At 47.6% G+C, this 17,746-nt stretch overlaps 1 protein-coding gene across 8 annotated transcripts in view; it reads left to right on the top strand.

Annotated features, from left to right (window-relative positions):
- The window catches only part of DAB2IP (DAB2 interacting protein), a 225,715-nt gene that overhangs the window by 151,427 nt on the left and 56,542 nt on the right, over positions 1 to 17,746 (top strand). Inside the window, exon 1 of one of the 8 annotated variants that reach the window (XM_067471761.1) lies at positions 11,054 to 11,123. The exons of the other annotated variants lie outside the window; for them this stretch is intronic. The gene's annotated coding sequence lies outside the window, so the exon portion shown is untranslated. Of the gene's footprint in view, positions 1 to 11,053; positions 11,124 to 17,746 lie in introns of those variants that run through there. 8 annotated transcript variants of the gene reach the window in all.

The following is a 17,746-nucleotide window of genomic DNA, read 5'->3' as shown; positions in this document are numbered from 1 at the left end:
GGTCCATCCTCCCACAAACCTATCCAGTATGTTCTGTGGGTCATGGGGGTTTGTGTGCCAAGTTTGGTCCAGGTCTGTCATTGGTGAGGGTCGCAATAGTCTGTGAAAGTTGGAGGCCCAGAAAGAAAAATATATTGCCACCCACTACATATTGAGCTGCATAATATGGTCATATAATCCCATTCAAAGCAGTCAGGTTGCATCCTAGGAGTCTCTACGCTGACCATGCAATGCAGATCAGTTTGCATTGTAATGGCAGTGTAGATAGGGCTGCAGGTCCTGAACGAGCCTCCAGAAAGGATCCCTTCCGGAGCCCAGTGATCTATTATCTATTTGGCTATTATCTATTATTATTAGATCTGTAATCTATTTGGCTGATAGATAAGCCGAAGGTGCGATGCAGCATCAGGAAGGAAGCTCTGATAGAGGAGAGAGAGCACATCTGAAAACTGGGCCGCCACTACATCTCTGCTGCCAAAGACGTCTCTGTCGTTTTGACACCATTGACGTTTCCCATCTCGTTGCACCGCTGAAATATTCCAAGCTGGCGGAAAAACAGTCCCAGCCCCTTTTTGCAAGGGTGGGAGCCGGACCAGATTTCCAGCTCTTTCTGGGGCTGTTCTGCTCTCCCTATGTTTCAAGAGGAGGGCTCTCTTCAAAGAGCTCTGTACTCCGCTTCTGTTTTGTGTTGGTTTTGTTTGTCCCCGGGGTCCAAAGTGAGCCGAGGGAGGAGCTGGCAAGCAAGGAAAGCAAAAACCACGGCATTGCTGGTGATTGTGTTTACAGCAATTATTGTGTTTGCTTAGGCGTATCTTCACATTGTTCCCGGATTGACAAGACCATGACAGTGGGGCCATTTGAAGCACTACAAGCAGACCGGAGGCCCCGTTTCCTTCAGTTAATACTTCCGAATTAATTCAATTTGCATGGCAATCCGTGCCCTTGTGTGGCACTGACCAGGTGCTTTCCAAGAGTGCCCTTTAGCACCTTGAGGGCCCTACCTCTGAGGAGGAATGGGAATATTTCCAAGCTGTTGAGTCCCTGGATGCAATGCACGAGGCTAAGAATGTCTGGAAATGTCCTGGGTAGCTTTGGGAGATATTGTTGTTATTATTATTGAGGCTGGATGACCATTTGACCATTATTATTGAGGCCGAGTGGTCTCTTCTAACTGTTGATATTGTTGTTATTATTATTGAGGCCGGATGACCATCTGTCGAGGGTATTTTGATTGTGCTTTTCCTGCATGGCAGAATGGGGTTGGACTAGATATCCCATGGCATCTCTTCCAACATTATTATTCTTCTTGTTGAGATTGGATGACCATCTATCAGGGGTGTTTGGATTATGCTTTTCCTGCATGGCTGATTGGAGTTGGACTCGATGGCTCAGGGGGTCTCTTCCAACAGTGTTGTTGTTGTTGAGGTTGGATGACCATCTATCAGGGGTGTTTGGATTGTGCTTTTCCTGCATGGCGGAATGGGGTTGGACTAGATGTCCCATGGGGTCTCTTCCAACACTATTATTCCTGTTGTTGTTGTTGAGGTTGGATGATCATCTATTGGGGGTGATTGGATTTTGCTTTTCCTGCATAGCTGACATCCCATGGGGTCTCTTCCAACATTATTATTCCTGTTGTTGAGGCTGGATGGCCATCTATTGGGGGTGCTTGAATTCTGCTTTTCCTGCATGGCTGATTGGAGTTGGACTAGATAGCCCATGGGGTCTCTTCCAACAGTGTTGTTGTTGTTGAGGTTGGATGACCATCTATCAGGGGTGTTTGGATTGTGCTTTTCCTGCATGGCAGAATGGGGTTGGACTAGATGTCCCATGGGGTCTCTTCCAACAGTATTGTTGTTGTTGTTGTTGTTGTTGTTGAGGTTGGATGATCATCTATTGGGAGTGATTGGATTGTGCTTTTCCTGCATGACTGACATCCCATGGGGTCTCTTCCAACAGTATTATTCCTGTTGTTGTTGTTGTTGTTGTTGTTGTTGTTGTTGTTGAGGTTGGATGATCATCTATTGGGGGTGATTGGATTTTGCTTTTCCTGCATAGCTGACATCCCATGGGGTCTCTTCCAACATTATTATTCCTGTTGTTGAGGCTGGATGGCCATCTATTGGGTTGTGCTTGAATTCTGCTTTTCCTGCATGGCTGATTGGAGTTGGACTCGATGGCTCATGGGATCTCTTCCAACAGTGTTGTTGTTGTTGAGGTTGGATGACCATCTATCAGGGGTGTTTGGATTGTGCTTTTCTTGCATGGCAGATTGGAGTTGGACTAGATGGCCCATGGGGTCTCTTCCAATAGTATTATTCCTGTTGTTGTCGTTGAGGCTGGATGACCATCTATCGGGGTAGTCTCTTCCAACAGTATTATTATTGTTATTGTTATTGTTATTATAAAGGAAAGACTTTCTGTATATATTTCAGATTTAAATATTATTATTATTATTATTATTATTATTAAACTTTATTTGTACCCCGCTAGCATCTCCCGAAGGACTCGATGCGGCTTACAAAGGCCAAGGCCTCAACACACAACATAACAATACAAAACCTAGAGCAAATTAAAAACAATTAAAGCAATATAAACAACAAGCAATAAACAATACACTAAGACATAATAAAACTGGGCCGGGCCAGAGTAATGGGTAATATTAATGTCAAAAATACATAGTATGATTTTACATAGGAGTTGTGCTACATTAGAAAAGTAAAGACAAATATCACTTAAATAAAATAAACATTAAATATTAAATAACCAGAAAAATACTTCACGAAATGGAGCCCAGCTGCTCATTGGAGGGAAAGAAATGAGAGGCAAAGATGAAGTCCTCTGGCCACATCATGAGAAGACGGGAAAGCTTGGAGAAGGGAATGATGCTGGGGAAAATGGAAGGAAAAAGGAAGAGGGGCCGACCAAGGGCAAGGTGGGTGGATGGCATCCTTGAAGTGATTGGATTGATCTTGAAGGAGACCCTGGGGGTGGTGACTGCCAACAGGGAGCTCTGGCCTGGGCTGGTCCATGAGGTCACGAAGAATTGGAAGCAACTGAACGAATGAACAACAACAACCAGAAAAATAAAATAAGGTGTAAACACTAAACTAATCTGGGAAGACACCTTTTCCCACTGTGCGCTTGTATTGGCCCCATTTCCTTCCCGTGTGATCTTGTGTTTTGGGGTCCTCTGGCTGGCAGATCGCAAGGCCTTTCCCTAAACTGCAACCGTGACAATTGAGGTGGATTTGCAGCTCTGCAATGGTAGTGCAAATGAGAAACCTGCAGCTTTCCCGTGGGTTTTGGTAGGGCAGGGCAGGAATGCAAGCTTCTCCTTTACCATTCCCTTGGCTTTATAGGCATTAGAAAACTGCAGGTCCCATCAGCCCCAGCAGTGAAGGGTGACGGGAGTTGCAGTCCTGCATCATCAGCATGGGCACCCATGCCATATCGAGATAAGACCTCCTTGGGCATCTTCTTGTCTGCCCACTGACTCCATTTTGTTCCAGAACAGTCCATGATTTTTCCTCCCTCTTTTTGGGGAGAGAAGCTCTTCTTGTTTTCAGCACACTAAAAAGAGAGGGCTGCATATTATATAGATATTTGTGTGTGTGTGTTTATATATGTGTGTATATGGCTCATAATATATTCTTTCTGTTCTAGCATTTGCAAAACAATTCATTTGATGGCTGTTTTATAGGGCATGTTTTATTTATACCGCCGTGCCGTGCTCATAAGCCGCTTTGGATCTCTTGCCGGGTTAGAAATGAAGGGCAATAAATCTGTATAAATAGCAGTCCTTCCCAAACTGGGGGTCAGGCGGACCCTGCGGGTGGGAGGGGCAGAGGGAGCGCTCGCCCTGAGCCCCCAGGATGCATGCGCGGCCCCAGTCGGGCTGCAAATGCCTTGGGCAGCTGCAAGCAGGAATCGGAGCTGGGCCTGTGCGCATTTCTGAGCGGGTTCGGGGCTGCACTCTAGGGCCGCCCCTAGTGTTTTCAGTGGGGCTCCTTCCCCATTGCTCAGATAGCAGCTCCAAAGGACCATCCATCCCCATTGAAGGAAGCTTCTCCAGTTATTTATTTATACTATTTATATTCCGTCCTTCTCACCTGGCAGAGGACTCAGGGCGGATTACAATGCACATAGACATGACAAACATTCAATGCCAATTAGACACACAACATAGATAGAAGGCACAGAGGGAATTTAACATTCCGGCTTTTCTGGCTTCGATTCTGGCCACAGGGGGAGCTGCCACTTCACCATCCACTTGGGACACCGAGTCCTTGATGGAGTACTTCCTCATTCTTCTACACACTGCTGGAAGGTTTTATGGCATTGTTGTTCTTGTTCATTCGTTCAGTCGTCTCCGACTCTTTGTGACCTCATGGACCAGCCCACGCCAGAGCTCCCTGCCGGCCGTCACCACCCCCAGCTCCTTCAAGGTCAGTCCAGTCCCTTCAAGGATGCCATCCATCCATCTTGCCCTTGGTCGGCCCCTCTTCCTTTTGCCTTCCACTTTCCCCAGCATCATTCCCTTCTCTAGGCTTGGCTGTCTCCTCATGATGTGGCCAAAGGACTTCCACTTTCCCTCTAGTCTCCTTCCCTCCAGTGAGCAGTCGGGCTTTCTTTCCTGGAGGATGGACTGGTTGGATCTTCTCGCAGTCCAAGGCACTCTCAGAACTTTCCTCCAACGCCACAGCTCAAAAGCATCTCTCTTCCTTGGCTCAGCCTTCCCTCAGGTCCAGCTCTCACATCCGTAGGTGACTACAGGGAATACCATGGCTTTGACTAGGCAATGGATCTTGGTGGCCAGTCTGATGTCTCTACTCTTCACTATTTTATCGAGACTGGGCATGGCTCTCCTCCCAAGAAGGAAGCATCTTCTGATTTCCTGGCCACAGTCTGCATCTGCAGTAATCTTTGCACCTAGAAATACAAAGTCTGTCACGGCCTCAGCATTTTCTCCCTCTATTTTCCAGTTGTCAATCATTCTTGGCATTGTAAATGAGTTAAATTAGCCTCCCTGCATAAAGCGGTACCTAAATTTCCTACTTGAGAGATGCAACTGTCGTTCGGGCTGCATAGGTCAACAGCAAGCTAGACTATTAATGGTTGGGAGCTTACTCCAACCATTAACTCATGACCTCTCAGTCAGTAGTGATTTAATGCAGCTGGCTACTAACTTGGATTTGGGCAGAATCATAGAATGGGAGGGCATCTAGTCCAATCCCTTTCTGCCAGGCAGGAAGATGCCATCATCATCAACAACAACACTTTGTTTATATTCCACCCTATCTCCCCGAAAGGACTTAGGGCGGATTCCGGCATATATATACACAGGGAAACATTCAATGCCTCAAAACAATGAAATGAATACACAGACAAAGGCTTCTCCTTTCATCTCCGGCTCTGGGAGAGATGCTCATCTCCATTTCCAAGCCGAGGAACCTCTGTTGTCTGTCCCTTTAAGAATTCTTCATTGTTTTCATCCCCTGGTGCTTTCTGAACAGAGGCTAGACGGCTGTCTGTCGGGAGGGCTTTGATTTGTCTTCCTGTGTAGAAGAATGGGGTCGGAATGGATGGGCTTTGGGGATCCCTTCCCGTTTTCTGATGCTGTGAAAGAGTTGCTCCGAAACCTGCTGTCCTGAGCCTGGAAGCCGTACAACGGGAAATCATCTCTGCCCGGGAGCGCCTCCTTCTCCTCTTCCCATCCATCGCCAACCTCTCTCTCCTTGGCACCCGCCGTCCCATCAATCAGAAGGGGCAGAGACGCGTGTGAACAACCCTGTACCTGCGAGGAGGCGGAGGTGGCGTCATTGGCGCATCCTGGGGGACCCTTGGCAGACGGCAGGCGCGCCTCCTCCTCCTCCTCGGGCAGGTTTTATGGGGCGCTGTCAGATAACAGCGGGGAACACAAATTATGGCACCGGAGGCGGTGTCCCCTCCTTATCTGTCCTCGTCCTGCCACCGAGGAAGCTGGCACGGCTGGTCGGAGCGAGGGAGGCCCGCTCAGCGTGGCAGGCGGTGATTAATTTGTCGCAGGCGCCTTTCCGTGCCGCTCTTGGCAGGGCTCATCCATTCTCATCCATTCTGCCGCTGCCACGGCACTCTGGCCAAGGAGCCGGCTGGCGGTTGACGCCCCAATGCGCATGTGCAGGACGGGTTGCGTTGATGCTTCTAAAGGCTCAAAAGTGATAGCTTTGGAAACTTATCGGATGGAGAAGGCTTGCTTGCTGCTGCACAAACCTGCGGATCCAAGTCACAAGACCTAAATTATTATCGTTGTTGTTGAGAGAAAGCAGGTAGGGACATCTAATTACCTCTCAACAAAGGTTTGCTCCAGGCACAGTCAGCCCATTGTATGCTAATCAAGGTGGTCAGTTGAAACATTCCCACCTCGCTCCAGCAGACAAGAGTCCTTTGTCTCACCCTGGTCATTCCACAGATATATAAACCCACTGTCCTATTTCCAACAGACCTCACTACCTCTGAGGATGCTTGCCATAGATGCAGGCGAAACGTCAGGAGAAAATGCCTCTAGACCATGGCCATACAGCCCGAAAAAACCTACAACAACCCGTTGTTGTTGTTGGGTCTTGGGAAGAACTCCTTGATTGTAATAAGAGTGATTTGGGCAATGGGCATGTAAAAAGAGATTAAAAGGTCATCTTTCAGGAGTGCTTTACTTGTGGGTTCTTATCTGTTGCAGTAGGTTCAACCCTTGTGCCGGCAGGACTGATAACGGACAGGTCGGCAGTTTGAGCTCTCTCATAGAATCATAGAAGAGACTTCCTGGGCCATCTAGTCCAACCCCATTCTGCCAAGAAGCAGGAATGTTGCATTCAAATCACCCCTGACAGATGGCCATCCAGCCTCTGTTTCAAAGCTTCCAAAGAAGGAGCCTCCACCACACTCCAGGGCAGAGAGTTCCACTGCTGAACGGCTCTCACAGTCAGGAAGTTCTTCCTCATGTTCAGGTGGAATCTCCTCTCTTGTAGTTTGAAGCCATTGTTCCCTTGCGTCCTAGTCTCCAAGGAAGCAGAAAACAAGCTTGCTCCCTCCTCCTCCCTGTGGTTTACTCTCACATATTTATACATGGCTTTTATATCTCCTCTCAGCCTTCTCTTCTTCAGGCTAAACATGCTCAGCTCCTTAAGCCGCTCCTCATAGGGCTTGTTCTCCAGACCCTTGATCATTTTAGTCGCCCTCCTCTGGACACATTCCAGCTTGTCAATATCTCTCTTGAGTTGTGGTGCCCAGAATTGGACACAATATTCCAGGTAAAGTGGTCTAACCAAAGTGGAATACAGCATGGGGAGCATGACTTCCCTAGATCTAGACACTATGCTCCTCTTGATGCAGGTCAAAATCCCATTGGCTTTTTTTGCCGCCACATCACATTCCTGGCTCATGTTTAACTCTCTGTCAGCTTCAGCTCCTCATGCTTGGACATGAGAGAAGCCTCCCACAGGATGGTAAAAACATCAATCATCCAGACAACATCCTTGCAGACGGCCAATTCTGTCACACCAGAAGCAACTTGCAGTTTCTTAAGTTGCTCCTGACAGGCAAAGGAGATCTTTATCTCCGGTGACAAATTCCGTCTGGGAAAAGTCTCTCCCTCCCGTGAGGGAAACGGAAAGAGAAAGAGATAAGCCCTCGCCAATAACAACAACAATAATAATCTGTCTTCAAAGGCCTCCGCGGAATGTGCAGTTGCTGGACTTTGGATGCTTGGGCCGCCCGAAGGGGAGAGGCCGGAGATATTGCGTGGCCGCAGGATCAGTGAGGATTCCCACCATTATAAATATGGGCCACAATCCTTCCAGGACGCTCTCCTGCGAACTGAGAGGGAGCCAACCCTTGCTCTCCCAAGTTATCCAGATCTGACTGGAAGGTTGGCAGTTCAAATGCATAGAAGGGTGAGCTCCTGCTGTTAGCCCCAGCTCCTGCCAACCTAACATTTCAAAAACATGCAAATGTGAGTAGATAAATAGGTACTGCTCTGGCGGGGAGGTAACAGTGCTCCATGCAGATTGCCAGTGACCTTGGAGGTGTCTACGGACAATGCCGGCTCTTTGGCTTAGAAATGGAGATGAGTACCAGAGACAGCCGGAAGAGGAAGCCTTTACCGTTATCTGTGTTTTGTTGTTTCTAGGCATTGAATGTTTGCCTTTGTGTTTGTGTATGCTGGAATCCACCCTGAGTGCCCTCAGGGAGATAGGGAAGAATACAAATAAATTATTATTATTATTACTATTATTATTATTGACACAAAAGCACCATATGTCACAGCAAACAAGATCTCTCTGCTGGATTTTGTATCACAAATTGAACACTTCCCAAGCATCTAGGACGGTGTGATGTATTTTCGAATGATGTTCACAGATCCAAATCAGGTGGCCTTCTGCAATTGACAGATCGTGATTTTGTCAATGTTTATTGTTTCCAAATGCTGGCTGAGATCTTGGCACGGCACCCAGTGCACCCATCACCACTGGGACCACCTGTACTGGTTGATGCCAGAACCTTTGAAGTTTGATTTTGAGGTCTTGATAGCGGCTGAGTTTCTCCTGTTGTTTTTCCTCAATGCGACTGTCACCTGGTATGACTTTTTTCTTTTCCACAATTGTGATGTGTGGCATGTTGTGTTCCAAAACTCTGTCAGTCTGGATTTGAAAGTCCCACAGTATTTTTGCATGTTCATTTCCCACTCCCTTTGTGGATTTATGATCCCACCAGTTCTTTGCTGCTGGCAGGTGGTCCTTGTGACATAAGTTCCAGTGAGTCATCTGGGCCACAGAGTTGTGTCTTTGTTTGTAGTCCATCTGTGTGATTTTCTTGCAGCAGCTTAGGAGATGATCCATGGTTTCATCCACTTCCTTGCACAGTCTGCATTTTGGGTCCTCCGCTGATTTTTCAATTATGCTTTTGTATTGGATCACACATCGGACACTTCCCAAGTGTCTAGGACTGTGTGATGTATTGGCGAATAATGTGTGCAGATCTGAGTAGAGTAGCCTTTAGCAGCTGACAAATGGTAATTTTGTCAGTGCCAATTGTTTTTAAGTGCAGACCAAGGTTTTTAGGCACTGTACCCATTATTATTATTGTTATTGTTATTATTATTATTTGAAACACAACAAGATGAGTCCACAGCAGACACTCTGCTGGCTGTTGAATTGGGCCGTGGTGTTTTTAGTGTTTTATTGTTTTGCTTGATCTTTTATTATTTGCTTATGACTTTTATTGTTGTATTTGTATGCTGTTGTTGTTGGCCTTGGCCTTGTAAGCCGCATCGAGTCCTTTGGGAGATTTTTGCGGGGTATAAATAAAGTCAATAATAATAAATAATAATCACACGTCGGACCCTTCCCAAGTGTCTAGGACTCTGTGATGTATCGGTGAATAATGTGTGCAGATCCCAGTAAGGTGGCCTTCTGCAGTTGGCAGATGGTAATTTTGTCAGTGCCAATTGTGTTTAAATGCAGGCCAAGGTCTTGAGGCACTGCACCCAGTGTGCCAATCACCACTGGGACCCCCTTGACTGGTTTTTGCCAGAGTCTTTGTGGTTCGATCTTTAAATCCTCGTATCGTGTCAGTTTTTCCAGTTGTTTCTCTGCAATCCTGCTGTCACCTGGGATTGTGACAACAACAATCCATACCTTGTTTTTTAACACAATTGTGAGGTCAGGAGTATTATGCACCAAAACTCTCTCTGTCTGAATCTGGTAGCCCCAGCGGAGTTTGGCGTGTTCATTCTCAGTAATTTTTTCCAGCTTGTGATCCCACCAGTTCTTTGTTGCAGGCAGATGGTCTTTGTGGCACAAGTTCCAATGGATCATCTGAGCAATCGTGTTGTGCCTCTGCTTGGAGTCTCTCTGTGCAAACTTCTTGCAGCAGCTGAGGATGGGATCTATTGTTTCATCTGCATTGTCGCAGAGTCTATTATTATTATTATTATTATTATTATTTTACTGACATAAAACACAGTATGTCATAGCAAACAAGATATATATGCTGGATTTCGTATCACAAAATCACAAGTCGAACACTCCCCAAGCGTCTAGGACTGTGTGGTGTATTATTATTATTATTATTATTATTATTATTATGATTATTGACACAAAAGCACTGTATGTCACAGCAAACGAGATCTATATGGTGGATGATGATGATGATGATGATGATTATTATTATTATTAGACATTTACCAGGTATAGCTGTGGTTGCTGGAAGGGACTCCAGGGCCATCTAGACCAGTGTTTCCCAGGCTTTGATCTTTCATATTTTGGAATGCCGAAGTTTGGGAGCTAGTGATCTATAGTAGGCATGGGAAACAGGCAAGCTCACCAGCATTGGTGCATCCTCCCTCTCGTCCCCCAATCCATGCCCCATTCCAAAATAGATGTGGAGATGCGCAATGCAAAACACTGCCACAAGGCCAGTGTTTACAGAGCAGAGCAGGCATGAGCTAACTTGGGTCCTCTATCCAGGTGTTTTGGACTTCAACTCCCACCATTCCTAACCGCCTTGGGCCCCTTCCTTTCCCCCCTCAGCCACTTAAGCGGAAAAGGAAAGGGAAAGGGGAAAGGAAGGGGTCTGAGGCTGTTATGAATGGTGGGAGTCGAAGTCCAAAACACCTGAAAGGAGGGCCAAAGTTTGCCCATGCTTGATCTAGAGTGCAGACCACCACAACGGTGGTCTTGGAATGGGATGCCTGCCTCTGAGCGGGGGTGGGAGGCCACCAGCTGCCAAAGCGGGCCCTTCTGAGGCATCTCTTTGCATCGGTGCCAGGTCATAAATTGCATTTTTCAACAGCAGCAGTTCCTTTGCAGAGTCCCTCCCTCCCTCTGGCACGGCCCATGGCGCAGAGCGTGAAGCGCATTGGCTTTGTTTAGGCTGGTTCCCTCTCTGGACGGAGGGCAGGCACAGCTTCTTGCGGCCCGAGAGAAAGAGCCGGGCACAGGGCCAAGAGCCCGACGTCTCACTCTCTCTCTCACACACACACACACCATAGAAGGAGGTCCAAAGCGGAGGAGGAAGACTCGCAGCCTGCTTCCTGCTTTCCTGGCGGGAATGTTCTGGATCCAGCTCGGAAGAGACGCTCCCCCATGGTAAGTAGGGACCCCCCTTGGCTTTCCTTCCGGGGGTTTGGACGACTCGGAAGGCAAACTTTCTTCTTGTTGTTTTGGAGCTTTCCGATGTGGCACTCCAGACACACACACATATGCTCTCGGCCTTCTTTGGATGATTAGTCAAGCCGCACAAAAATGTTTGCAAACTTCATCCCAAACAGCTGGGATGGGGAGCTGAGGGCAGGATGTGTTTCCCCCCTGTCTCTTCTGTGCCAAGATCCCTCCTCTTATGGACGTGGAGCATGTCATTGGCGAGGCTAATGAGAGAGTGGGAACCAGGGAAGGGCGGCCCCAGCCATTGGTGAGCCACACCGGCCTCCCACTCATGCCATGTGGCTGCCATGCTCAGAGCCGCCAAGTGCGCCCCATGTACAGCTCCATCACCCCTTGGCCCTTGAAGACTCCAGCTTTGGCCAAGGTTGGTGGCGACGAGGGAGAGGGCCTTCTTGGCCATGCCCTTCCTCCAACTTTGGAACAACTTTGGAACTCCCTCCCCAAGGAAATTAGGCAGACCCCCACACTGCAGTGTATTCAGAGGGAACTGAAAACATAGCTCTTTGGGTGAAAGGAAGAGAAAGAACGACGTGCTTTGAAATGGTTTCATGAAACATACGAGGTCGGGAACGCTAAGGTTGGACTTTCAAAGACGTGACAGTCTTTTTAGGCCAACATCTTTTAATTTGGCATTAAGGCTGTGCAATCTAATTGAAAAGTCATGTTGAATACCGCAGCTCTGAGGGAAGGGAGGGCTGAACCAGCCGTGAGGATGTTCGAACATGAAATCAATGTGAACGTTAAATAGATGAAGAAATGAGGTTCCAGAACGGCCAATCAGGCCTTGAGTCGATACCAGTTCAATGTCTTCGGGCTTCGCCTTCTGCCTTCTGGTCATCATGGGTCCCTCGTGCAGATGGCATTACATCTTGTCATGGCATTACTTCATGGATATTTGCATTGGATGTTCCTGCAACAGATGTGTGTCATTAACTCGTATATTTACTACCCTTTTCCAAAGAGTTTTGGATTTGTTCAGCCTTTGGAATACTTGCACCTACATCATGAGATATTTTGGCAGTGGGACGCAGGATTAAACACAAAATTCAGATGTGCTTCACCTACACCTTATACCAGGCAGAGGCCAACTTTGGCCTTCAAGGTGTTTTGGACTTTGATTCCTACAATTCCTAACAGCTCCAAGCCCCTTCTTCTTTCCCCTCAGTCACTTAAGCAACTGAGGGAAAAAGGAAAGGGCCTGAGGCTGTTAGGAATGGTGGGAGTCCAAAACACATCAAAGGTCAGAGTTGGCCCATGCCTTTGTCCTCTTGGAACTGGACACTCCAGTCAATCACGGGATCATCTGTATACTCTCATTGTGGGAGTTGAAGTCCAAAATACCTGGAGGAACGGCTCAAGTTGGTCTACAACTTTGTCCTCTTGGAACTGGACACTTTAGTCAATCAAAGGGCCATCTGCTAGCCCACGTTGCGGGAGTTGAAGTCCAAAACACTTGGAGAGAGGGCCCAAGTGGGCCCATGCCTTTGACGTCTTGGAACTGGACACTTCAGTTAGTCAAGGGATCATCTGCATACTCATGTTGTGGGAGCTCAATACTATGGGATTGTTGGAGTTGTAGTTTGGCGAGGAACCAGCACTCCTTGCAAGGAGGGTTATGGGCCTCCTGGGATTCCACCCGTGTTGTGGGAGTTGGAGTCCAAAATAATTGGAGGGAGGGCCCAAGTTGGCCCATGCCTTTGTCCTCTTGGAACAGGGCACTTCAGTCAATCAAGGGATCATCTGTATACTCTCATTGTGGGAGTTGAAGTCCAAAACACCCGGAGGAAGGGCCTAAGTTGGCCTATGAATTTGTCCTCTTGGAAGTGGACACTTCAGTCAATCAAAGGGCCATCTGCATACCCATATTGTGGCAGTTGAAGTCCAAAACACCTGGAGGAAGGGCCCAAGTTGGCCTATGACTCTGTCCTCTTGGAACTGGACACTCCAGTCAATCAAGGGATCATCTGCATACCCACGTTGTGGGAGTTGGAGTCCAAAACAACCATAGGGCCAAAGTTTTCTCATGCCTGACTTATTCTTATAGCCTGAAGGTCGTTTTATGCACTGTATCTTTCAATAACTTTGCACACACAGCATTTGGAAGCACATGGGGACAGTTTCTGATTTTGAATAAATAATAATAATAATAATAATAATAATAATAGTGTCATATTCTGAAATAAAGCCATTGAAAGAAACAAAAGAAGTGCCAGTATCCGACTGGCATTTTCTTCACTGAGGTCAACCCATATGTGGTCGGAGCAGCGTATGAGAAGGGAGAGGTTGCACTTTGCACATGCTCAGAGGTGCTGCTATCATCCGTGTTGCATCCTTCCCATTCCAGGCCAAGTGAAAGTAGGTCAGGGAATTGAGAGTTCTCCCTTCTCTATCTGGCAGCTCAAGAAACGGAGGCGACGTGGCTCTTTCCCTCCCCTTGGGCTGTGTCACGCCACCCCCATTCACCGGGGTTTTGTTCTTCCTTCAAACAATCTGCATTGTTCCCAAAATGTCAAACGCAGAAGCCCAGGGCTGGTCTGCTTTGTGCCTGTCTGTGTTCCTTCCGTCGTTGTCGTCGTCCTTCTCAGGGCTTGAAAACGCTTGCCTTCGCGATGGTTTCCATGCCTCTGGAGGAAGGACCCATTGCCGCTGCCGAAGTGGGTTTGGAGGAGTTCAGGAGCGAGATGTTTCCAAACAACTGTCAAAACTAGGTCACGGGGAGACGGTGCGTCGCCGGCGAGCGGGAACCGCATTTTGGGAAGAAAGGCCGCACTGTCTGGAGCGATTTCAGATTTCATGCAAATCGACAGCTGTCCAAAGCTGTCAGGTTGAAGAGAGGAGGAGAGAAGTGGGGAGCAAGGGGTCCGTTCCGCTGCGTGCCCCCCAGCAAAGCGCACTTCCCCCTCGCCTTCCCCTCATCGATTGCCTTGTCAGGTCAATGCATCAGATTCCACCAAACGAGTGGCTACAAAGCCAAAAGGAACGGCGCTTGGGCAGCAGGGATCCCATAACATCATAGAGCTGGAGAGCACCCCCAAAGGCTATCTAATCTCTCAAGAACATATAATGATAGCACTTCTGAAAGGTCCCCATCCAAGTTCCAGAGAAAGAGAGCTAACCTCCAAGGCCTCCGTTTTGCCTCTTCCCTGAGATATAGAAGTGGGATGCAATATGAGAATAATAATAGTTCATACTGTACGAGGGATATCCAAAAAGTAAGGTTACAAGGCACGTAGCTCTCACAGGGAATTTTCACGGGGGAAGTTGGCATCACTTCCGTGTAGCGGGAAGTCAGCAGAAGCAAGCGAGCAATGGCAGTCGTCAGTAGCTCATCAACTGGCTTTGTGGTGAAGGTTGTGATGAGCGTCCTCATTCCGTTTCCCTCCAAATGGGAAGTTCATGCTGTACAAAGGATATCCAAAAAGTAAGGTTCCAAGGCACGTAGCTCTCTCAGGGAATTTTCACAGGGGAAGTTGGCATCACTTCCATGTAGCGGGAAGTCAGCAGAAGCAAGCGAGCAGTGCCAGTCGTTAGTAGCTCATTGACTGGCGTTGTGGTGAAAGTTGTGATGAGCGTCCTCATTCCGTTTCCCTCCAAGTGAGAAGTTCATGCTGTACAAGGGATATCCAAAAAGTAAGGTTCCAAGGCACGTAGCTCTCGCAGGGAATTTTCACAGGGGAAGTTGGCATCACTTCCGTGTAGCGGGAAGCCAACGGAAGCAAGCGAGCAGTGCCAGTCTTCAGTAGCTCATTGACTGGCGTTGTGGTGAAGGTTGTGATGAGCATCCTCATTCCGTTTCCCTCCAAGCGAGAAGTTCATGCTATATGAGGGATATCCAAAAAGTAAGGTTACAAGGCACGTAGCTCTCGCAGGGAATTTTCACGGGGGAAGTTGCCATCACTTCTGTGTAGTGGGAAGTAAGCGAGCAGTGCCAGTCGTCAGTAGCTCATCGACTGGTGTTGTGGTGAAGGTTGTGATGAGCGTCCTCATTCAGTTTCCCTCCCAAGTGCAAAGTTCGTGCTATAATACTCTACCTAAATGCGAAGGGCATGAATGCCGCTGCAATTCATCGTTAAATTGTTTCAGTTTATGGAGAGGATGTAATGTCAAGACAGTATGTGACAAAATAGATACGGAATATATTGAGAGACCACGAAGAAATTTCGCAGAGACATCCAACACAAACATCCAATGGATGCCGACGACGGGAGTCTGTCTCCTTCATGAGAATGCACATCCGCATACTGCTCATGCAACACAAGAGTGGTTGACTTCATTTGGTTGGGATGTTTGAAGCCACCCCTCTCACAGCCCCAATCTCGCACCCAGTGGCTATCATCTGGAACACCTGGGTGGAGAACACTTTTCCGATGACGACAAGGTGACAATCGAAGTGACGAACTGGCTGAAAAAGGTGGAGGGAAACTTCTATGACACAGGCATCACCAACTTGTCCCATGGATGACAGAATGTATGGAACTGAATGGTGATTATGTGGAAAAATAGTTATCCCTATGCTACAACCCATGTAAATTTCCTTAAAATGTATTAATTCTTTGTATTTTGAAAAATCTTGTAACTCTACTTTTCAGAGAACCCTCGTAATTTCGTTTTGTGGCCTTCCTATTTCGGACTTCGACTCAACAGGACATGTCATTGAGGTTTCCAGGGAAGAGAAAAACTGTTGTAGCCAATGAGTACAAAATAGTGCCAGATTGATGTGAAAGACCCACACCAGAACGCGTACAAAGTGGTGGTCTAGATGTTTTGGACTTCAGCTCCCAGAAGCCCCAGAAGGCAGAATCTCCTGAGCCAAAGTCCAACGTTTGGTGGTCACAAAACCGAATCAGTTTGGCTTCTTTTCCTTCATTTCCAAGGAATCCATCTGGGTGTCGGCCAGAGACAGATTTCCAGAATTGTCTATTTGCCCGTTGACTGTTGGACTTTCCAGTCCAATTGCGTCTTGCCATAGTTGGGGTCTATGACCGTTTCCCCGTGATTCTCTTCCCATTTTCCTTTTCCATTTTTGGAAGGATGCTCAAGACAGCGTCTCTCCCGTCTGTCTCCCTCCCTCTCTCTCTAACATAATTCATTAACGAGAAATTAATTTCTCACTTACAGCCACGTAATCCCGTTTGATCCGTGTTCCGCGCGGCCCTCTTCCCCCGCGCTTGAAATGCAGTGCGCTTTTAAGGGTTCTGCGAGGGTTTATGAATGTTTAAAAACGGCTCGGCTGGTCCCCAAAGTAATTTGACAAGTCTGTCAGCTATTGATTAAAAAGAGGGAGGGGGGGGGGAGAGAGGTACCTGGAATTATTCAAGATTGCGGGCGCCTTGGGGAATTGGACGGAGACGGGCGCTTGGATGGAGGAAGGGGCGGTGGGAGGGGAATTATGCCGAATGAAGTGGAAGGAAGGGGCCGGGAAGTAAATATGCTCTTGAAATACTTTCTGAAAAATCCATTATGACTGTGAAATTAAACCGAAATGAGTCTTTGGAGGTTTTGGGGAGGAGGAAGAGGAGGAGCGGAAGCCTTGCTCTGCATGGCAAGGGCTCACCTAGGGATGCCTTCTGCGCACCCAAGCCAACTTCGTTAGAGTTGTCCTTTGGAGGGAGCTTTGGCTCACCAAGGGCCTCACCACTGCAACTCCCAGGATTCCATAGCATTGAGCCCAGTGGTGAAAGTGGCATCGAACCGCATTGATTCTGCAGTGTACATGCATCCTGTCAGTATGTAATGTTATATGGTATGAAAATTGCTTATAGTGAAAACTGTGTGGTTATAGAAATACTTGGGTCAAAACATAGAGATGTGTAGTATTGGTAGAATGTCACTTTTGGAGTTTCCTGTGCTGGCCGGATGAAGAAGCCCTGAGAAGAAAGGAAAGTGCTTCTTGCAGCGTGCCGAGATGTGAGCGGACATGATTGAAGGTTGTCTTGTATATTTTGTGTAAATAAAGATAAAGTGCTGCTTTCTAATGAAAGCTGAATTTTTACCACTTCGTGCCTTCAAGTAGAAACTTGGAAGGACAAAGCCTCTGAGATAAGGAAGGTGATTTATCTCAATCTACCAACACATCCTTTGTGTCCAGTTAGTTTGTGGAGCTCCCTTGCGCAGGAGATGTAGGACAGGGCTTGTTTTCCGTGGATGCTAGTGGACCTCAGTTGTTCTTCCTGCAGAGGTCTGGAAATGTGGCCATTCTGTCTACCCAGATGGTCAGTTTGGCTGTTTTGATCTGGATCAGGTAGGCATGCCATTGATCAGTGATAGATTGCCTTGCGCCAACACAGTGATCTGCAGCTGCACCAATGGACTGCACTGAGCTCAGTTTGGATATGTCAGGAGCAACCTCCAAAATTGGGAGTTTGCACTCTGCTCAGCTTTCCCTTTGCAAAATCATTTCTGGATGACTCGCTGCTAGCCTTGGCTGCAATGTCCGCATTGGGCAGATGGCCGTCAATACCTGACCTGCACGCTGCAGCTTTCAAAGCCCACTTCAAAACTTGCAAATTCAGAATTGGATGTTCAGCAGTGGAACTCTCTCTCTTTGC

Source organism: Anolis sagrei, chromosome 11 (assembly GCF_037176765.1).
Source record: "Anolis sagrei isolate rAnoSag1 chromosome 11, rAnoSag1.mat, whole genome shotgun sequence".
Classification (NCBI taxonomy): Eukaryota; Metazoa; Chordata; class Lepidosauria; order Squamata; family Dactyloidae; genus Anolis; species Anolis sagrei.
This window is presented reverse-complemented; position numbering and strand designations above follow the sequence as displayed.